Below are 23,664 nucleotides of genomic sequence, written 5' to 3' on the forward strand. Positions count from 1 at the left end.
CAAAGCATTTACATCGGCAAAAAAGATTTTTATTTCGGAATTTCGTTCGAAATTATCACTTGGCACTACGGAAGAATAGATAAACAAAGCCCTCAAATGCCCCTTGCTGCTCAAAAACGGATCAAACTACACAATCCCCGACCTCAACTTCAAGAAACGCTTTACGGTACGTTTTCCACCGAGAGCCGATTGGAGCAAAGGAGAGGTGATTGGAAGACACGATACCGAAATCCATACCGATAGTTCTAAGATGAACTGTGGTGTGGGAGCTGGCTTCCATTCGGAGCCTATCAACCTATCTCAGTCAATTCGTCTTCCCGACTATGCCAGCTTGTTCCAGGCAGAAATTTTAGCGATCAGAGAAGCATGCAAATCACTAAAGCTCTATAAGAAAGTTGGTGCAAGAGTAGCTATCTTCTCAGACAGTCAAGCAGCTATAAAGGTCTTAGACTCCAACTCCATTTCATCCAAACTAGTCTTACAGTGTAGAGAGGAGCTGGAAATGCTTGGCCATTGGATTGAAATCACTCTGGTATGGGTTCCCGGTCATAGGAACATACGGGGTTATGAGATAGCGGATGAGCTAGGAAGAGAAGGTTCGACACTAGACTTAGCGGAGGCGGTGGCAGTCTCCCCCCACTCAACACATTAAAAGCACCCATTGCTTCACACTATCATGCTTTAGCCGGAAGAAGATGGAAGCAACTAACTACATGTATTACAACAAAAAACACATGGCCGTCGTACGAAATCTAAAGGACGAATGATCTTTTAGGATGCTCTAGGCCAAACATCTCTCACATCACTGCAACCCTTACAGGCCATTGAAAAGTACCAGCTAGACTTAATCTACCCTTCAATTCCATCTGCAGAAGCTGTCAAGCGAAAGGCGCGAAGGAAAGTCTTTCCCACTACTTATGTGAATGTGCAGGGCTAGCTAGGGCACGACTCCGCTCCTTTGGTAAGCCTTTCTTGCAGCAAATTAGTGAGATCTCAGACTTCGAGATATAGAATTTGCTTCTATACTTGGACCTCACTAAATAGATCTGACTTAAAACAAAAACAAAACATCATCATACGAGGACGGCGGTAGTAAAACGGTGCTGGTCACTAATTAGGAATATTTCAGTGGAAATATTCAACCACTTCAACAACAACAACAACAACGTGTCTACGATTGCAAAATCATCAGGGTAGTCTATGGTGTCAGCTTAATTTTTTTAATACTCTTTTTATTAAATACAAAAAATACTTTTGAGAATGAAAATTAAATGAGAATTTTTCCTTTATATCCCCTAGGTGACGCTGTGGTCGATATATTGCTAAAAATCGTATTTAACCTAAAACGCTTGCTTCAATGGCGCAACAAAATGGTGATGTGTTTTTTTGGAAGCTTTAATTCACTACGCAACAATAGCTCGCACGCCAGTTGGTTCTAAGTTACCAGAACGACCCTGAGTTATAGTCGGCCAAGTACTGGCACTCCAGCAGCATCCCCAAAATATGTAGGAGGAATGTTTATGCTGCTAAACAACAACAGTAGCAACAGATATTTATTTGTTAGTTTTTCATTAGTAAATTGCTTCGCGATTTGGTTGGAAATAATAAACAAATTAGAGTGGAAATGAGGTCTTCGTAGAATATGACGTCATACGCGCTTTGTAATACAAAGCTTTCATCAAAAGCCAGCCACCTCTGAAGCTTATCAAAGGAAAATGAATATTACCTTATCCCTAATTCACATTCAGAACACCTACTTTCCAACTCCTCCATCTCTTTTCATAGTACAAATCTCACATTACGCGTGTGGGCGCCGCGGTAATACTACATAACTTAAGAAGAAGAAGAAGAATATAGAAACAACAACAATAATAACACAAATCAGCCAACAAAGCATTCAGGTTGTTGTTTGTACAGTCTTTCATTGCTAATGCTGCCTTTGTGCCGCCTACGGATTTCGCCTTTTCCACCAACTGACTATCCTTTTCACTTGCGTGTTGTTACTTTTTTGGCAGTTATTGAAAACAAAGTTTAGTATTTCGTTTCGCATTCCTATTTCCGTATTTGCTGTCTGCTAGCTTTTCCAATCGGTTTTATTTGCCTTGTTGGGGAGCGCATATGTACACATAAATATAGAATTTAACTGTTATAAATGGATAAGTGTGAGTAAACAAACTGTTTTCCTCACATGCACACCTACGTACATATGGGGATATTTTTAGATCGGCGTAGGAGTTCCCCCGGTTTTATGACGCTGTACTATTAAATAAGCGGGCATGTTCATATGTAGGCGTGTATGTGTGTATGTATGCATGTAAATATGATATTAGGGTACATCATTCTCCATATAAGAAGCCTAGGTGCTGTTTTCCTTGGGAATTATAAAAGTTACTATATTCTAAGACTTCCGCCACAACATTTCCGAAAAATATTAAAATTTTTTTTCCAATCCTGATTCCTTAATTCTTTGAAAAAATATTTCCTTTTAATTAATATTATTCATAAAAAAAGATTTTTCCATTTCTATTTTAGATAAAGTCTGATAGCAGTATAGCAGTATGATAGGTGTATACCTATGAAATGAGACTTTCAGCTATTAGTCCATAGATGTCGCTAGGAGTATTTTTAAACCTTCCCAAATGTCTGATTTTTTCGTCTGTCATCTGTCAACAATATTCAGTTCATTGTTTGTGACGTTTCATACAACAATGCATTTTTGTCACTCTTAAAAATGTCGAACTTCGTGCCTTCAAACTACGATTTGCGGACATCGTTGATTTTCTATTATCAATTGAAGAAAAACGCTTCTCAAGCTCATGAAATGCTTATAGAAGCTTATGGTGGACATGCTCTAAGTAGAGCACAGTGCTTCAGGTGGTTTTAAAAATTCCGAAGTGGTGATTTTAGCAGGCGACCGAAAAAGTTTGAGGACGCCGAATTGCAAGCATTGTTGGATGAAGATGATGGTCAAACGCAAGAAATGATGGCAGAGCAGTTGGGAGTGACCCAAAAAACCATTTAAAAACGTTTGAAAGAGATGGGCATGATTTTAAAGGTCGGAAGATGGGTGCCGCTTGAACTGACTGAAAGGCAGCAAGAGAACGGTTCAAAAGGAATTCTTTTTTGCATCGAATCGTTACGGGAGATGAAATATGGTCCACCCGGCCACAAGCCAAAAACAACGGCCAAACCAAATCGCTCCGGCTGCAAGGCATTGCTGTGTGTTTTCTGGGATCAACGTGATATGATTTGGTACGAGTTATTAAAACCAGGTGAAACAGTTGACAGTGCACGCTACCAACGACAATTGGCCGATTTGAACAGCGCTATACACCGAAAACGCCCAGAATATGCCGATCGGCGTCACAAAGTAATTTTTCTTGATGACAATGCACCGCCACATCGAACAAGAGCGACCCGGGAATTGGTGGAGACGTACGATTGGGAACCGCTGGTGCATGCGGCTTACTCACCAGATTTGGCGCCCTCCGTTTATCATTTGTTTGCATCGATGGGCCACGCACTTTCCGAGCAGCGCTTCAATTCTCACGAAGAAGCCAAAAAATGGCTCGATGACTGGTTTGCGGCCAAAGATGGCTAATTTTTTGGCACGGCATCCACAAATTGCCTGAGAGATGGGAAAAATGTGTCGCTAGCGATGGCTCTTATTTTGAAGTAATAGTAAAATCGTATCGAAAGAGGGTTCACGCTAAGAAAGGATTAATGGGCCCGTAAAATGGGCCCGTTAAAACAATTTTAAAATATTTGAATCATGTCGACATCCAGTTATCCGCCGTTGTTTTCATAAATATACCGTCCGTCTAATAGAAAGTGTTCCTATGTACGCACCCTAAAGGTCCAAAAATGCAGCAAAATATTTGAAGAAATCGAACAGGGTTCATAATAAATAGTACCAACGATATGCCGAACTTGAAAACGTAGATGGCTTCTACGGATGAGGCCTAAAAGATACTACCTCTCCAAAGCAAGATCAAAAGATCATTGGTTTGTTTATGACAAAGCCGAACTTATCGTTGCGTAAAGCTGACGCAGTTTCAAGGAAAATTGGTGTTAATGTATCCAAAAACACGATTCGATGACGATTAGGTGCAGGAGACCTCGAACTTTGGAGCTCAACGAAAAGACCGCTGGTCTCATCGTAACACATTGAAAAAAGACTTGCGTGAACTAAGGCGAATTTGGACCGGAATTGGACAGACACAATATTCATAGGTGAATCTTTCTTTTGAACGAAAAATTGCATACTCCGGTACTGGTATTCTGTTGATGATGGACAACTTCAAGGAACTGCTAAGCTTCCAGCTAAGGTTCATACTGCGGGCTGCTTCTCCGAAAAAGGATTTGGTCACTCATTTGAATTTAACGGCAATTTAAATGTAGTTTTGATGTGTAAAATTTACCAAGGAGTATTGCCGTCAGCAGGGCAGATGTTTTGAATAACTAACCAGCCTTGAATTTTACAAGAAGGCCACAATTAGAATGATCAAAGCCGAAGATGCATAGAGTGGAAACAGCAAAATGGGATGGAAATGTCGGATTGGTCTTCACAGTCGCCTGACCTCAACCCTATTGAAAATTTTTGGGCAAGAGTTAAGTAAAAACTAAAAGGAAAACAAATATGGACGGCCAAACAGTCATCAAGGCAAATTGAGCTAATTGGGAGCCGATTACCTCCACAACTTAGGCAGAAAGTAACACTAAGTATGACTCGAGGATGTGAAGCAATCGTGGCTTATGGCTTTTATTGAATATAAAGCGTTTTATAAACATTATAAGCAATTACAATGCAGTTTGTTAGAATCGAATTAGTCAAATAGTTTCTTTGTTATGGCGAGCACGCTGCTATTAGTCAGACTGTATCTTATGTTTTAAGAGAAAGGCGCACATTTCATTTTCTTATTACAAAAACTTTGATTTCAAAACCTTCCAAACAAGAAGTAGATAGTAGATCTTAATTGTGATTTTTTACTGTTATAACTAGAAATATCTAATCATAGACACACACAAATATTATATATCGGCATAACTAAATTGAAAACAAAAAAGGCCGTGAGGGGGAATCTCAAGATATTCAACTTATTATTCTACAAGTCTGAACGTCATTTTTAATGGTGAGAAAAAGTTCAACTTGAGCGGGCCAGATGGAAACATAAAGTATTGGAGAGGCACACGCCGCGAAAGGTCAACTCGCTCTGCTCGAAGTTTTGGCGGCGGCTCCTTGATGGTTTGGGTAGCTTTTGGGCATCATGGGAAGTGACGTATTTGTTTCATTTTAAATCGCATGAACTCGCAAATGTTCCCATCGCTTCTTGAGAATGTTTTACTCGAATTTAGGAGAATCGAATTGGGGGAGAAAATTAACCAATTAACCAAACTAACCAATGAAGACCGCAATGAGTTTGCAAATTTAATGGCGGGGGATTCCCATCACCTTAAGCGTCCTATTTCTATCGTATTGAGGCCATAGTGGTTTCGAAATAGCACACGATGAGACAGACCTCCATCTGTCCTGCGCTTTTCTTAGAAAGAAATTGTGCAGTTTCCCATTGACAACGGACAAAGGGACACCGATGTCTGAGAAGGGGACAGCTGAAACCGGTTCTGTCCACCCCTTCCTTCAAGCTCATTGGCAATTTGATTTCCTTCTATATTCCTGTGCCCAGGAACCCAGATAAGGGAAATGTTTCCCGCACGTTCGAGGCGCTTGAGTTCCTCCTTACAGGAGTTCACCAGAAGAGAGCAGCAATACGGCGACGACAGGGTCTTGATCGCAGCTTGACTATCGGAAAAAATATTAATGTCTCCCTCCCAACAGCGGTCCCGAAGCATTTTGCATGCCTGCACGATCGCGAAGACCTGTGCTTGAAAAACGCTGCTTGTTTTCGGCAGTTTAAAGGAGACGGAAATGCTGATTGATTTAGAGAAAACCCCCGCTCCCACTCCAAATTCCATTTTGGATCCGTCAGTGAAAACAGGGGTCCCTATTTCCGTGCCGACTCTCCCCTCCTTCCAGTCTTGCCTGCTCGGAAAGATAGCCCTAGCACAACCCTCAAAACCCAGCTTGCGGATGGAGAGATCAGTGCGAAGAACAGAGAAGGAAAGGGAGATCTGATTCAAGATGCTACCATGTCCTACAGGAAGTTGTCTCCAAAGCCCAATATCCCTCAACCTAATAGCGTTCTGAGCAGCAATGGATTTAACCTGCAGATCCACAGCAAGTAACTGCAGAATGACGTTGAGGGCAGCGGTGGGACATGTTCTACGAGCACCAGTGATGCCTACAGATGCAGTTTTCTGCACTCTCTCCACTTTAGTGGTGCTGAAGCCCTGAAGAGCTACCCACCAAACTAGGCAACCATATGTCAAAATTGGCAGAACCAGTAAGTTATACATCCAAAGTACGACACGTGGCTTGAGAACTCATTTTTTGCAGCACATAGAATTCCAGGCGTAGAAGGTTATACTGGCCTTCTTAACTCGATTTTCTATGTGCAGCTTCCAGTGGAGCTTGGGGTGTATTACACCAAGATACTTGACTTCCGATGAGAGTGTACGGCACTGGTTGTTTGGTTTTGGAAGCTTAAAAGGTGGAGGCTTGCATTTTTTGGTGAATAGCATCAACTCCGTTTTGTCAGAGTTGACTCTGAGACCACAACTGGCAGCCAAGTACTTAGTGTAGGCAGTACAATTATGGAAGAATGGGACAAAATTGAAGTTACGTATCTCCGAAAGCTCATTTCATCAGTGCTCGATCGTTTAAATGAATTTATTTCGAAGAATGGGGGCAGCATAACTTATTAATTTCGTTTTTTGTTTATAAACATTACAAGTATTTGTTACACTATTAGCTTTGCATGGATATATTGTTTGTTTATGTTTCACTTAGGAAATATAATAAAATAAATTTTTATGAGATTGTCCTCATTACCTTGCCTTTTGCTTCCCTTTTACTGTACATTAGAATTCCAAAAAACCAAAGGAAGTACGAATTTTGATTTCTTAAAACACTGCTTCATTATTTATTTCTCTGAGGTACGAATACGCACCAGATGGTGTCGTCGATTACTTAGTTGACATTATAATGACTTCCTAGACTTTTATTCATCAATCATAAGTCAGATTCGTTTGGTTATCTGACAGGTGAGCTCCATGGACCATCAGATATTTACTCCTAGCATAAAAATCTATCGACTATTATTATTATTATCGGGTAAAGGGGCCCCACGATCCTAAAATTGGAGACTTCTGATATATTTAAGAACTTTCTCAAACTTTTGTTCTATATTAACAATAGACTTAGAGTCATACCACTCTATAAGCGAGCCTTCATTTTGCGAGCGCTACAGCATCACAGAGGATTTGCTTTGTCGTGCATCATCCAGCTCGCAAAAGTGGCAGACGTTTGTTTCTACAAATGCCAGCTCCTTAAATGATAACGAGGACTACAATTTCCATTGGGGTATTCAATGAAAGTGCGTAAGTTCTCCCTTTACAGGTTAGCTTTTTGGTCTTTGCTTTGATGATCTTCTAGATGGAGGTATAAACTGTTTTTTTTTGTCTCTGTCCTGAAGGCTTCAGCCGGTGTTGTATGAGTGCTGTGACTTCCACTGATTAATATCTTGCTTTAGGCGGGCTTTGCTAAGCCTGCAAAAGGGGTTTAGTTCATGGAATTTTGATGCAGTGCCTTATTTCTTTAACCAGTCTGCATATTTGTTGTCGTCATGTCCTTTATGTGAAGTATTCCTCCAACGAGTTTAGATGTTAAAAGCCTTGTTAACTGCGGTGCACATAAAACTACCTGGCTATCTGACAAAATTCAGATGCTTTTCGAAATTGGCGATCGATTTAAGTAGGAACTTAACAGAAGATAGTGGGATGCCTACCTTCTGAGCCGAGTTTTATTGAAAGAAAATTTTACAAAATGTATGAAAAGAAGAATACTAAGAGGTGAGGCAGTCACGCAAAATATATATCCCAGAATTATGGAAGGAATCCTCTGCATTGGAAAGATCAGGTGGTGAAGGACTAGGCTTCACTTGGATTGTCCAGCTGGCGCGCTTTGTTAAGCTGAGCCAAAATCGCTTAAGTGGTTATTGCGCCAATCCAGAAGAGAAGAGGAAGAATTATATTGCATATAAAGTAATATATAAAGTATTTTTTTTAACTTTTCGCTCAAGAAAATGTATTCTAATGTCCGCGTAGTAATTTAATATTTCGCAAAGTCCATAATTCGCGGTCACAGCCTGCATTTAATCGCGCGACTATCGTCAGCGCACTGTGGTTTATGTTCGTTTTTGTGGACTTTTAAATTTCGTACTTTAACGGTATCTTTTGTTGTTACGTCAAACCAACAGCCTTCCTTTGCACTGTGTTAGAGATGACGGAGGGCACGAAAGTTCACGTGTTTTACAACTCAAAAATCATATTTGTGTTTGTGGCTGACTTTTCTGTCATTTTATTGGAGTTTTATTGTTGCTTTTTTATGCTTCCTCTAGCTGCTGCTATAATTCAAATTATGCCATTCTGTAATTAGAAAATAAGACAAATAAACATTAAAGGCAACCCGCAAGCCACAAACCAGCCAGAGAGCGTGAGAAAGTCGTCGGAAGAAGCTAGGAGTAGAAGGTGAATATTCAGTAATAATACAAGGTGGGGAGGTTAAGGTATTACAAAAATATTTTTCAAAGTGTCATCATTAAAACATCTCGTGTGAAGTTTTACATTCCTTCTTGTTGTTGCTGTCACACACAGCGAGTTGTAAAACTTGTTTCAGCAGAATATCGATGCGAATGAATGGAAATTTTTACAACTTGTCCAGGTTGATACGTTTTGTGTAATTTAATTAAACGGTAGATGTAAAGTTTTACTTACACATACAGACAAGCGATTTGTCATATACTAATTGCTACCGGCAAAAGCGATACATGAGGAAAACGTGGCTTGGTATGTTAGTACTATGTTTTATGGAATGCAGGTCGCGGTCGCTCAACAGGCTCATAATTTTAAAAAGGCGCCACACTTTAGAGTGGATGAAGCTTTAGTCTCTGCGAGCCGCTACAAAATTTAATCTCTCTATGCACTCCATACAATTCCTTGGATAAAATTAAAAAAATTCAAATTTCATTAAAATAAAAAAATGTATCAAATTTCAAAAAATTTTGTCAGGTTTGTTCGCAATTTTTCAAAAATTGTGTTTTGATTTTTAGTAAAATATGTTGCAAAAAATTTAGAAGTTACACCAATATTTCAGAACTTTTTTTTCTAATTTTAGATATTAACTTTTTTAATTTAAGTTTTAGGTTTATTGTTTCGTTTTAACATTTTTTTTGGAGTCTAAAGATCTTTTTTTTATTTTTTTTTTTTTAAATATGTCGATTAATTTATGGGGAGCTTTTAGAAGAATTAGGACTTTGGCACACACTACTAGATTATTAACGTTTGAATATTTTGAATTATAAGAATTGGAGACAATTTCCTGTAGGACATAGTAGCATCCTGAAGCAGGTCTCCCCTTCCTTATCTGTTCTTCGCAAATTGGGTTTTGAGGGTTGTTCTAGGGCTATCTTTCCGAGCAGGCAAGACTGGAAGGAGGGGAGAGTCGGTACGGATATAGGTACCTCTGTTTTCACTGACGGATCCAAGATGGAATCTGGAGTGGGAGCGGGGCTTTCTCTAAATCAGCCAGCATTTCTGTCTCCTTTAAACGAGCAGCGATTTTCAAGCAGAGGTCTTCGCGATCGTGCAGGCATGCAAAATGCTTCGGGACCGCTATTGGGAGGGAGACATTAATATTTTTTCCGATAGCCAAGCTGCGATCAAGGCACTGTCGTCGCCGTACTGCAGCTCTCTTCTGGTGAACTTCTGTAAGGAGGAACTCAAGCGCCTCGAACGTGCAGGAAGCATTTCCCTTATCTGGGTTCCTGGGTACAGGAATATAGAGGGAAATGAAATTGCTGCTGAGCTTGCCAGGAAGGGGTCGAGAGAACCGATTTCAGCTGTCCCCTTCTCAAACATCGGTATCCCTTTCTCCGTTGTTAAAGGGAAACTACACAATTTCTTTCTAAGAAAAGCGCAAGACACATGGAGGTCTGTCTCATCGTGTGCTATTTCTTAAACTCTATGGCCTCAATGCGATAGAAACAGAACGCTTAAAGTGATGGGAATCCGCCGCCATTAAACTTCAAAACTCATTGCGGTGTTCACTGGTCACTGGGTTATCGATACTCATGCGGAGAAGCTTGGAATTCCGTACAACCCCTATTGCAGAAGCTGTGGGGATCCAACAGGGAAAGAGACTGTTGAACATTTTCTCTGCAAATGTCCGGCTCTGGCGGCTAGGAGCTTTAGATTCCTTAGCGTGCTCTTTGGGGGTGACTTGAAGAAATTCGTATCGTATTTTTCTTTACACAGGTAGTGGTCCACATTATGGTATAAAAACGGCACGTAAATGCTACTTGAAGTATGCGTGGGGCACTCTTGCCATTTTACCTGCCTACCTACCATAAGAATAGGAAAAGGTGGGGTTTTTAAAGCTATTCAGTGTATTTTATTTAAAGTTTTTTACTTCTAAATTATCTCTTTTTTTGTTTTTGAAAGGCCTGTAATTAATAGTTTTACTCCTAAAAGCTCACTATAATAAAGGTAGGTTCCGCCTTAATTTGTAATTTTGATCTTGGATAATCTTCATAAAAAGTTCATAAAGAAATAGAAGAAAACAAATTTGAAATTAGGTTAGCTGAACTGAACAACATAAGCAAATTTTTGATTTTAGTTTCAGAGATAAGGTTAAGTTAAGTTAGCTGGGCTGATCAAACATAAGCAAAACTTTTTTTTTTATTTGAGAAATTAGGTGAAGTTATCAACCTTTACTACACATAGCGCAAGCGTTTGAAGGTAATTGAAGGTTTTCTGATCGCATAAGTGGTCACTGATTCTGACAGCTCTCAAATTTTTAATGCGTCCCACTAGAAAACAGCCGTCAGCATAATTTCTATGTTCAACTCAATCCAGTTTTGGCGACCACATAAGCCCACTAATGTCATTGTTTCATTGTGACCCATTGCTATTTTCTGGACTATAATGCCTTACTTATGGCGGTACTGCTTTAATGGTTTTATTTTCAATAGTCAATATGCAATTTATTGCACGAATTTCATTTATTTTCTTTTGTTTTGCCTTCATTCATTTTTCGTAATTAACTTATTTCCAACCATCTGTGAACAAGCACTAAATTTCCATTTTGCTGATTTACAAATATGATTTAATTGAAAAATCGTTGATGCTGCTTTTTCTGTGGGTACAAATGAAAAAATATTAATACTTAATTCGTTTGCCAACTGCCAACGGGCAATAAAACACATCTGAAAATACTTTTTCTGAACCCTCTAAGTAGTGAATGGTCCAGAGATAAAAAATGTAGCAAAATAAGGAAACAATAAAATTGCGAAAAAGTCATAAATGTCATAATATTAGATTAAAAAATTCTACATACATATGCTAAGCGTATTATTTTGCGAGCTGTGCCTGCTGCAGAAAAGTTGCCAAGGTAGCAGAAATTTCGCTGAATGCTCCATTGAATTACGACATATATTAAATGACTATTAAATATGATTTGGAAATGAAAAAAAGGTCATAAGGAATGTAAACAGAAATTGCAGAGTGCTTGTGAGAAAAACAATAAGGCCCCTAAGACAAATAATTGTATGCGCGTTAGGGCGAGTCAATTTGTGTGGAACGAATTTTTTCGACAACGTTCCTCGCAGATTGGAAAACTACATGAAATTCTAAGAAAAAAGTCCATTGAAGCTTAGCACTAAAGTCAATTTCGAGCAACGAAATTTTTGAAAGAAAGAAAAGAAAGAAAATAATGAGAAAATTATGGCTATTAAGATGAAAAGTAGAAAAAGACACCTCATGGATCTGGAGGTAAATTAATAGACAAAGGTCATTAATGGGAAAAAAATGTATGACCGCATGTATATTTTGTAACTGGGGTGTCCCTAAAAACATCCAACACGTCATGGGCATCTGCACAATTTATAAACATTTTTGTTTAAAGGATTTTGCTGAAAAGACGTTAGAATTATCTCAGATTATAAATGAATTTTGAAACATATAGCACAAAGTTCCATACCTTGCACAAACTAAAAAATCAACAAATACTCGTCAAAAATTTCAAACTCTTTAGGACAATTCTGGGCGTGCAGTTCTTTCACTTTGAGCATAATTTTGGGCCAACTTAAAGTTGCCCAAAGTTTGCGTTGATTTTTGATAATTTTTTCACTGTCGTTGTTATGCAGGTTCTTCCATAAAACGAATGCTCGAATTTACAATATTTTTTTTTTATATGGCAAAAATATAGAAGACCGTCAACCATAAAAAAATTGTCAAAAATGAACGCGATTTCTGTGTTACTTCAAACTTGCACTTCAAATGGGCAAAATAAAATGGGTTACGAAACTGCTTACATAGAATTTTTAAGAAAATTCTGGTGAAATTTTTTTAAATTTCATTAAAATTCAATTTTTCTTTTGTTCAATTTGGTGCAAAGTTTGAAGCTTATCGTTTTTGGATATTGTTGTACAGGGTCCGGCGCTGTAATCTTATATATAAAAATGAATGTTTGTCTGTATGACATCGATGAACTAAAAAACTTCTGGACCAATTATTATAAAAATTTGTATATATATGTATTTTTTCACGGAGAAGGTTTCTAGAATATGCACATTGATACCACTTGCCGCCAGGTGGCGCTGCAGAGTAATATTTTGTATCCCACAACCCTTCAATAAACATCGAATTCAAATTAAACTTTGTAATGTCACAATTTTTTCGAAATAAACCAAATCAATGAAATGGTTTAGAATGAATTGAATATTTGTGTACTGATTTTTTTTTTAAGTCACTTTTCTTAAATTTATTTTAGTTGTTCGCGTAGCAACGCTACCCGGCTAGTTTTATATAAAAATAAACAAAAAAAAAGCGTTGTAATCTTCAGAACCGTTAAAAGCTTAATAGACTTTTGATAAAACTAAAATGTCCGAGCTACAACGTTGAGAAAGCAGCCCTAAATATTTTGTGAACTCCCTACGGTAATATTTACTTACACACACACATATACATACATTTGCAAAACTAGCGCTATATAATTAGTTCAATTTCCCTTTACAACTCTATACTACATTGCGAAAATACCAAATTTGCTCAATTCACACGAAGCATTAATTAAAAACACTATGCAGTCAAATGGTAATAGCGCACGCAGTGAATGCTCGCGGCAGGCAACCGCCACTAAGTGTATGCGCCAAATCAACCACAGCAGTGCTGAAGAAAATGAAGGAAGAAAAAATTAAAAATCTATATACACTTACACACCTACACACACACACATACATGTATATACGCGTAAGTAAGTGGGAGAGACGAAAGTACAAGCAAAGCTGATTGCTTTCAATTATGCAATGAATAATCACGTAATTAAAGGAAGAGCAGAGCTGCGATGGAGAGCGGCGGGGGAGATTGCGGGTGAGTGGCAGATGAGCGTTGAGAAAGTCTCGATGGAAATGTAATTAAAAAGTTGTGAACTTAAAACGTTTACACAACTGACTAAACCCATGGCGACAGCGGAGCTGAGCAGAGGAGCAGCGGAGTAGCGGAGTAGTGGCAGGATGGCACAGTTAAAGTGGTTGTATGTAGTATAGCGAGCGAAGTGACCACTTACCTGGTTAAATGTTGAAATGTTCAAGCGCGTAGCTGAGCTGTCTCACTCACTGCTGCAGCAAATAGGTATTTAGTATGTATGTGGCATGCAAAAGCCAATTCGATGCAGGAAAAGTTTATTAGCAATGCAGAGTAGAAAAAATGCAAAAAAAAACAGCGACAACAATTTATGCGTAAAAGGTGTAGCGAATTTTGGCTAGCTGTTGTTGTTGTTGGAGCACAAGAGCGGTGGTGAACGGACGCAGAAAGCAAAAAAATACAATTTTTGAGAAAAAAAACTAGCGAACGACCGATTTAGAGTAGTTGCAGGTGCCGGTGCACGTGCAATGGTAGGGCACGAGCACGTGAAAGCGCTTTCTAAAACACTTTTTAATGATTTTTTACAATTTTTCTTTGCTTGCTTTTGCCTTTTCGCATTTGGTTTTGCTTTTGCTTATTTTACGCTTGCTTTTGCTGTTTTTTTCTTTTTGTTCTATGCCCAGCCGATTTGACGCTAATCAAGCACAAATATTGAATTCAACGCGCTTTGTTGTTGTTGTTAAAATATATAGCACAGCAAATCGCAGAAAATTTGTGTGTTTGTTTTGCGACGCTTATTTATTTCTCTATTATCGCGCAAGTTTCATACTTTGACATTTCGCGAACATATTTCGATCTAATTTTTTTTCACTTTTGAAGTCACGTTGTTGATTTTATTGAGTCCGCTGCAGTTGGCACACAATTGAAGTTTAGGCGCACGCAGGAGTCACACGCTGGCTTCTTTGTGTGGATATATGGGTGTCTCTACGCAAGTAGGCTGATTGGCAGCGAAATGGCAGCAGCCAATAAAATACGAAAACAAAAAAAGAAATAAACAAAAAAGCCACGAAAAAAATTGATTGAGCTGCGGAGTTTACTTCCGCTTTTTCACTTATTGTCTTGCAATTTCTGCATGTACTCGTACACTATTACCGGCAATTGTTGTTGTTATCAAACTTCTGTTCTGCACAAGGCCTGAGGTTTGTGTTTTTGCTTGCTTGTGCAGCTGCTTTTTTTTTTATTTTTTTACTTTCTCACTTTGTTGTTTGTTTCATTAGTATTTTTCTTATACGATTGACAGGCGACAAAAGTTTTGTGTGTGGAAATTTTCTTTGCTGTTTATTTATTTATTTACTTTTGAAACTTTTTGTTTTTGAACACTGAGAATTTTGGTTTGCTGTTTGTTTAATTTATATTTTTGGGCTTGTTTTGCTTTCTTCTTACAAAAGCAATTGTTCGATTACGATGCCTCGAGACTCGATTACTTAATGCATTTGAAAGCAGAAGTTCGTTTTCTGGTAGCGCTTATGCGGATGTTGATATTGAAATTCTGCAAAGAAAAATATAAAATAAATTATTTACAGATGGTGACAGATTTGCATGTATTTAAATAAAATAAAAATATTTTAATAAAAAAAAATTGACTAGGATGGTACAAATGGCAATTGTTTTCCATAAATAAAAAAAAAAAACGGATAAATAGTTTTCTGTTTATTTTTTATTTTTTTAAATTTTGAGGTGGTTTCAGAAGCACTATAAAAATAGTTAAATATTTCTTTTTTGTATTTTTTAATTTTTTTTATTTTTTATTTTTAATTTTTATTTTTTTATTTTTTTTATTTTTTTTACTTTTTTTATTTTTTTGGTAAAGCATAGGATGCCATATTTTGCACGTTTGTGAAACGAAGTTGAAAGAGGAGATTAAATAATAACGACCTGTAAATATTTTGTACCAAATTTACCAGAAATCTTTTTTCCTGTGCAAATTCAAAGTTTATTAAAGTGTTGGCGGGACGGGTAAATTTTATTCATACACAATAAACAAAAAAAAAAAAACAAACACAAAACTAACAACAAAAAATATTAAAAAAAATAAATAAATAAAAAAAATTTAGTAAACAAGAAACAAAAAAAAATGCCTCATTTTTTTTTATCAAGTTCAAAGATTATTAAAGCGTTGGCGGGACGGGTAAATTTTGTTCATACACAATAAGCAAAAAAAAAAATAAAAAACACAAAACTAACAAAAAAACAAAAAATTAAAAAAAATAAATAAATAAAAACAAATTTAGCAAACAGGAAACAAAAAAAATTGCCTCGTTTTTTTGTGCGAATTCAAAGATTATTAAAGTTTGGCGGGAGGAGTAAATTTTATTCGTACACAATAAACAAAAAAAAAACACAAAACTAACAAAAAAAAACAAAAAAACCTCAAAAAAAAAACACAAAACTAACAAAAAAAAAATAAAAAAAAATTCAAAAATAAAACACAAAAATTTTAGGAAAACCAAGAATCAAAAAAAAAAATTGCCTCACGTTTTTTTTTTTAGTTCAAAGATTATTAAAGTGTTGGCGGGACGGGTAAATTTTATTCATACACAATAAAAAAAAAAAAACAAAAAAAAAAAACACAAAACTAACAAAAAAAAAAAAAAAAAAAAATTTAAAAAAAATCAAATATAAAAAACAAAAATTTTAGCTCACAAGAAACAAAAAAAAATTCCCTCATTTTTCTTGTTATACCTACAACAAATTTAGGTGGAAGCATCACGTAAAACTATTTTTTGAGCCCCCTTAATGTTAACTGATAAAAAAGAGTTGTTGTATGATATGTAAGGGATAAAAGGTCAGGATATTTACCCAAGGTGAGCACCAAGGAGAGAAATTTAGTAGGTATGTACACTTTATATGAATTACTGAAAAAACTTAATATTTTGAGAATGTTTGCTTACTGCACGATGAATCGTTTTGCCCACACGTCTGAAGTGGCAGACACAAAAAGAAGTGGTCACCCTTGCATGGTTCGAACCAGTGTAGCCATAAAAGCCGTTCGAGAAAGAATTCGCAGAAATCCTCTTAGAAAGCAGAAAATCATGTCCAGGGAAATGAATGTATCCAACAGATCCATGTCAAGACTAAATGGAGATGACTCCACATGACAGCCTTTCGCCGCTCAACTGGTCGTCTTTTGACAACGCGCTTGAAGAAAATTAGACCCTCCAGACGCAAGCAGCCATGAAAATATTCTTTTCACAGATGAGAACACTTTCACTGTTGAAGAAGTTTTTAATAAGCAAAACGACAAAATTTATGCTAAAACTTCTAAAGACGAGAAAAATGTTATTCCAAGGGCTCCAAGGGTTCAGCGTAGCAACTATCCCGTCTTTGTAATGGTTTGGTGGGGAGTGTCTTGTAAAGGGGTTACATCTCTGTATTTCTGCAAAAAATGGGTTAAGACGTGAGCGAAAGTGTACCAGGAGGATGTCTTAGAAGGCGTGGAAAAGCAGTAGTCTCTTCAATGGAGATCGTTAGATCTTCCAGCGAAATTCCTTTCTAGCTCAAAGCAAAAACCACCCATCTAAAAAAGGCTAAAAACAAGATTACTGGGCTCCTAGCCATAGAAGACTGGCCGTCCGAAAGTTCAGATTTGAATCCATTTGTGAGAATGTATGGTCAGAATTGGAGAACATGGCCTATCGAACACCTCACAGAAATTTGGATAGTCTCACGCAATCTTAGGTTCGAGCAGCGTCATCAATGTCCATGGACATTGGACCATTTGAAACGAAAATTTTAATTTTTTTTATATTTAAATAAAATATAATGGATTTAACTGGTAACAGAACTTTTGTCAGGACTAAGTAATATAATTAACGCTTGCACCCTTTATTGGCACCGAGCTGCTCTTCCCAAATACACTCAGATATTTGCTATTGCCTGCCGAGGAACGACTGCTATTAGAAACAACTTTTTCTATAATTTAGTATTTCATGCACGGAGATTCGCACCTGTGTAATTCTGAGTTGAAGTCACGCACCACCAATTCGGAAAAAAATATAATGAAGAACTACACAGACATTTGACAGGACAAAGGAATTGCTTAGCCTCTCAAGAGAAGATATCTCGAAGGTCGTACTTGTGTCAGCGGCCACTGGCTATATGGAAGGCATTCTTTGGGACTAGGAGTATTTTCTCATAAATATTCCAGAAGCTGTAGAGATGAGGAGGAGGAGAAACAGTAGAGCACTTCCTTTGCAATTGTCCAGCCTTAGCTAAAATCAGAGCAGGTTGTCTATGTAAACACCTTTTCAATTCTCTTACAGAACTATCTGGCGCGTGGATTAGACCAATCCTGCGCTTCATAAGAGCCTCAAAATGGTTTCATAAAAGTAAATAAACAAGGTTCCCGTGTCGCATAGTAGTATCACAACGGACCTGTGAGATCTAAAAAAATTACTATATATATTCATACGAATTTCATTAGGTTAAAGTCCAAATAAATCTCTCACAATAATTTATCAGAGTTCGCTAGATTGGCTAGATTGTCAAATGAAAGTCAGAAATTAATAGCAACACAACTTGCTTTTCTTTATTTCTACCACTTAACTGCTTGAGGATACTGAATTACTCATTACTTTTTATTCACTCGTTCACGCTCTTAACTTACGACTGAATGCCCTAGGTGCATGCACCTCTCGCTATCTGCTGTCACCATCACGGCGAATTCGTGTTTTGTTTCGGCATCTCACTCGCTCCCAATCGGTTCACGAAGTTTCATTGCTCGCAACAATATTTTCAGATTTCGAACAACGGCACATACTTTGTACCACCTTTCAGATAGCGCATGCAAGCCTCATCGCTCGATATCTTTGTCTTTCTAAGCGATCCATAAAGCGATAAATTTTGGACTTCTTCATATCGACCAGAACATCTGCCATCAACCGAAATAAATAACAATCGGAAGAACAACGTCTGGCGAGTATGCCAAACAATCAAATCATCAAATTGCGAAAGTAAAATACCTGTAAATGTTGTTGTTGCTCTAGCGATGGAGACCTTCAGTGAGTTTGCCTTCAGATAGATAGGACCTTCCATTTGAGTATTTCTAAGTATGTTTTCAACCCTTTTGAGATATGGTGACCGATGCTATTTTCAAAAATTATGTATACCTTCCCATAGGGTGATTAATTTTGCGCCACCTTATATGTCTCTTTCCGTAGCGAGGTTGTTTGGTGCAGACAGAACTTTCAGAACCATTCAATTCGGTTGCATTCTGTCTTTCTTTGCCCACCTATGGTCGCGGAATTAAGCGACCTTTCCCCCGAAGTTGCATAATGCAGACGTAGGGCATGACCAAGCCCAGAAGGTCTCTGCATTTTTATATCAAAACTGAAATTTTCGGAGTTGTTTAGCTCTGGATGTGGATTCTACTACGCTGAAACTCTTTTAGAATTGCTAGGGCGTTGGTTTGTTCTGGTTCACCACTGGCCCAAAGTATTTTGCAGAAAGCATCTGGTGGCCAGGCGATAATATTTGGTGAACTTTATACTCTTTCTAAGAACTAATTAGAATATTGACCCAAAAATCTATAACTTTATACAAAATTTGGTTTTCAGCCGTGGCTCCTACTCGACGTCATTCCAGGGTTTCCAAGGTGTTTCGCCAGGAATACCAAATTTAGGCAAGTGGCACATCTTGATTAGTTGTGAAGAGCCCTTCTCAAGATTTAATGTTTTGTTGGGCATGACAGATCTGAACTCACGCTGATAGGCGCCAGAAACCTTATAAGCGATATGACAGGCCTTATCCCGCCGCAAAAAGCGCAAAGCTCAAAATGACGTTTTTCTTTCCTTTTTTCTTAACAATATTAATCGTCTCTTGTTTCCATTTTATTTATATTCATTCGTTGCAATTAACGTTTAGCCAGAGGTTTTCGAACCAGACAACCAATATGTCACGCGCAAACACACTCAACCGCGAGGCCGCCCACAGGCACACTCGACTTTTGTAAAATTGACCTTGAAGACAAAAATTGTCCACCACAAATCAAAAGCCAACTTCAAAGTCTAGACTGACTGAATTTTTGATTGTTTTTTTGCTATTGTTTGAATTTTTTTTTTTTTTGTGAGGAAACTTTTGTCATAATAAAGCGCATTTTTCTGCTGGAATTTTAAAGAACTTCAATAATTTATTGCACGCAATTGCGATTACTAATCTTAGGAGAATTGCGTTGAAATCGTAATTCGCTTTACGATTACTAAATAAAAAGTTAGATACGAGAATATGTATGTATGTGTGAATTAGTCTAGGCTTAGGGCACACAATTGGCCGTTCATTGCTACGACGTCAGGACTTAAATGGGCAAATAATTGAGTCATTTTGACTTTCATTTTCATGTGTGAGCAAAGTAGGGAAAGTATTAGCATTTATAGCAAGGAAAAGTTACAGGGTTGGCGCAAAAGTCGTCCTTGATGCTTAAAGACATTATTTTTTACCTCGTTTATGATTCAGTTGGTTATACGACATGACCGTTTGGATTTTAAAGATTATTTAACAAAAAAAAATATTTTTTTGTTCGTCCTTTTTTTTAATATTATTTCAAGGCCCAAGTTTTTCTGGGCCGTCAACTTACACTTTTTCACTCAGTGTTTCCCTCATCACATCATTAACCCTTTACTGCATGAATTAATAAAACATTGAAAAACAATGATTTCACGGTGGAAATAATTTTATTTAATTATCAATAAGACATAATTAAAGAAAAATAATGAAAAATGTTATATATATATATCTTCTTTTTTTTCGCCGTAGCCGAATAAGTTGGGGCGTCACTACCATTCGGAATTCTGAGAGAATGTAGGTTGAAATCTCGGTGAAACACCAAAATAAAGAAAACGTTTTTTCTAATAGCCGTCGCCCCTCAGCAGGCAATGGCAAACGTCCGAGTGTATTTCTGCCATGAAAAAGCTCCTCATAAAAAAATATCTGCCGTTTGGAGACGGATTGAAACTGTAGGTCCCTCCATTTGCGGAACAGCATCAAGGCGCACAGCACAAATAAGAGGAGGAGCTCGGCCAAACACCCAAAAAGGGTGTACGCGCCACAAACACTAGTTGAAAATAAAGAAAACAGTTGAAAAACGGAAAAATTATTATCCGGCGAGTAAGACGACTTTATCGACTCCGTGAAAATGCATTTGTTTATCAAGAACGTAAAAAGCTTTAATCTACTATCTTTTTTATTTAATGAAGCACTCGCACTTCATGCCTCATTTGCCGTAAAGGGTTAAAAACAATAATTCTTGTATAGAAACTATTCACTAAATTATTCAAAAATCTGGTTTGTCTTTTTAGCCTACACTGGGGCTATAAAATGTTTGGAAAGTTTATACGAAAATCGGTCTCTGTCAGAATTAATAAGGCAGACTACCGATCTCGGAGATTAACGGAAGTAAAGTCGCGCTTAGAGCTGGAACACAATCGTAAAACATTAGCCTGGATACCACGGGGCCCAATGCGATGCGTTGGTCAGCGCCCCAAAAACGCAAAACCATTTAACACAGGACACGCTAACAATCTTGGTGGAGTTCGAAGCCTATCTAAACCTCCCACATCGAACCAAAGAGGTTCTAGGATGTTAAAGCACAACCAGCACCCTGCTACCAGATTTAAGTCTCCGGTCTGACTTCGTAGTCAATATTACTGCCAGTTGAGCTTCCATACAGCTTTGGACTGGTGGCCACACCCCAAATCCCACAACAGCACACAGAAGCTAAAACTAATCAACTGAACGCCTAAAAAATACTTCACCTTTTAAATACTCGACGCGCATACTGACTTAACAATTCGATATTCCGACGAGTGGAGATTACACCACTCACAGCATACCGTCCATCGGACTAATTCCCACACCCGTAAGATCCCTAATATCTGAGTACATCGGGCATTCGCAGAAGGCATGCACCCAGTCGTCTCTTGTCGACCCACAAGCACATTCCTCACTTTCAGACAGCTGCCTCTCATGTAAAAACGCAGTAAGAGGCCCTTGTCCTCTAAGGAGGAAGCTCAGGCTAAGGTCTAAGTCCGGATTTTGGACTTTTCCCGACAAATGAAACATCCCGTATGTACTTATAAGCCACAGGGCCTTTTAGACTATTGTTTCAACGGTCACTGCCACTTACTCCACACAGACTCATTCAGGAGCCTATTACCATGCGTTCTGCAGCAGCCTGCATAGTAGGACGGCATCTTAACGGAAAACAATTTTCTTCCACGAATATCTAAAGGCGAATATAAAGTATTTTATGTGGCCAAGTTGTGGTATCGAATCATGGATCCAAATTAGCTTTGATCCAAAACCGATTCACCGTAGCCCAATGGGTTGGTGCGTGACGGTCATTTAGTATAAAAACTCTAAACGATAGAAAACGTTTTTTCTAATAGCGATCGTTTCTTGGCAGACAATGAGAAACGTCCGAGTATATTTCTGCCATGGAAAAGAGAAAGAAGCATTTAGCTTTCGGAGGCAGCATAGCACCGTAAATCATCCATAAATAGGAGTAGGAGCTCGGCCAATCCCGTGCCAATTATTCATTTTTTTTATACCTTTCTATAGAATTATATGATAGTTTCTCCATTTAAATACGGTATACAACAAAAAATGTCTTGCCAAAAAATAGCAATTGAACTATCCCAGCAACTTAACTATACGATTGTTATAAGTCATAATGGTGAACGTTTGAATAGCTTGTCATGTGTGTACATATGTGTGCATGTATGTGTTTACATGTGCACAGATATACAAAACATTTCGAGCGTTTGCTATACCATCAGCAGTTTTTAAAGCCACACAAGCAAACCGGTTGTTAGCTAAGACTTTTCCTGCTTCTTTATCTACATCGTACACTGCTTTTTCCATTCATTCTTTCCCAATTATTTTGCCACAGTTGCCTTTGATTTTCTTTAATGCATTTTCACTTTTTTTTTGTTTTGATGAAAATCAAACAACATTTTGACCTAACAAAGTAGACCTAAAGTATTAAACATTTTTAAAGCATTGCTCAGACTTGAAAAGTAAACTATTTGATGGAGTAAAAGTTTTTGCTTTTGTTGTGTTTTTTACTGTACATTTTAATGTACGAACATCTTAAAGCTGTAAAGAGGCAAGCAAATAATTTAGTACGGTCAAAAGCAGCAGCTGCTGGCAAACATAACAACAAAATTTTCAGAAAAAGAAATGTAAAAACATTTTAAATTAAATAATCGAAGACTGTTTGCCGCTTGTGCAATGTGTTTGTTAAGTCATCCGTTAACGAAATTTATGTAATGCGAATACGAAGCCTGCTCGCTTGTGTGTGTTGCTGTTCGCGCATTTGCTGTTCACTGGAAAAGTTGTGCGATAATTGAAGCATAAAATTGAAAAGTGAAATAAGTGAGAGTGTGCGAAAAGCAATGTTCCCAGCCCTCGGAAGGCTGAAAAGGCTGAGAAGGGAGTAATACGCAGTGACTCTTATTTTCTTTTATTTATTATTTAATTTTTTTTTGTTTTTGCTGCTGCTGCGTTTAACTTAATGTAATTAGAAAACGCCGTGGCGATGTGATTGATACTAAGAGTAATTAAAACCATGGATTTTACTAATTGAAAAAAAATGTAATTAATTAAATTATATTAAATTTTATTATATTAAATGATAAAAAAATTAAATAACGGACAATAAAGTAGACTTAAATAGAAATGACAAGAAATAAATTTAAACGAAAAAAACGCAATACATGAAAGTTAACTAGAAAATAAAATAAGATGAAAAAATAGAAATTTGAATTATAAAATTAAAAAAAAAAAATTGAAACGAAATTGTAAACATAAAAATTATAGTATACAATAATTAAAACAGAATAAAAGAATATTACTTCAAATGCAAAAAAAAATGTAATAAAATAAAATACAGCAAATTAAAATTAACTAGAAAAAAATTTAAAAATAAAAATTAAAATTAAAAAATTAAATTAAGCAAAATGCGAGAAGATTATTTAATAATTTAAAAACTAAAATAATGGGCAATAAAGTAAAATCAAATAGAATATATATGAAATAAATTTTAAATGAAATAAAGCACAATAAATTAAA

General features: G+C 37.2%; 1 long non-coding RNA gene across 1 annotated transcript in view; it reads right to left on the reverse strand.

Moving 5' to 3' along the window:
- LOC129236894 (uncharacterized) overlaps nucleotides 1-23,664 on the reverse strand; it is a 154,473-nt gene that overhangs the window by 84,611 nt on the left and 46,198 nt on the right. Inside the window, exon 2 of the long non-coding RNA XR_008581725.1 lies at nucleotides 13,742-15,088. This is a non-coding gene — a long non-coding RNA (uncharacterized LOC129236894). The remainder of the gene's footprint in view (nucleotides 1-13,741; nucleotides 15,089-23,664) is intronic.

Source organism: Anastrepha obliqua, chromosome 2 (genome assembly GCF_027943255.1).
Source record: "Anastrepha obliqua isolate idAnaObli1 chromosome 2, idAnaObli1_1.0, whole genome shotgun sequence".
NCBI lineage: Eukaryota > Metazoa > Arthropoda > Insecta > Diptera > Tephritidae > Anastrepha > Anastrepha obliqua.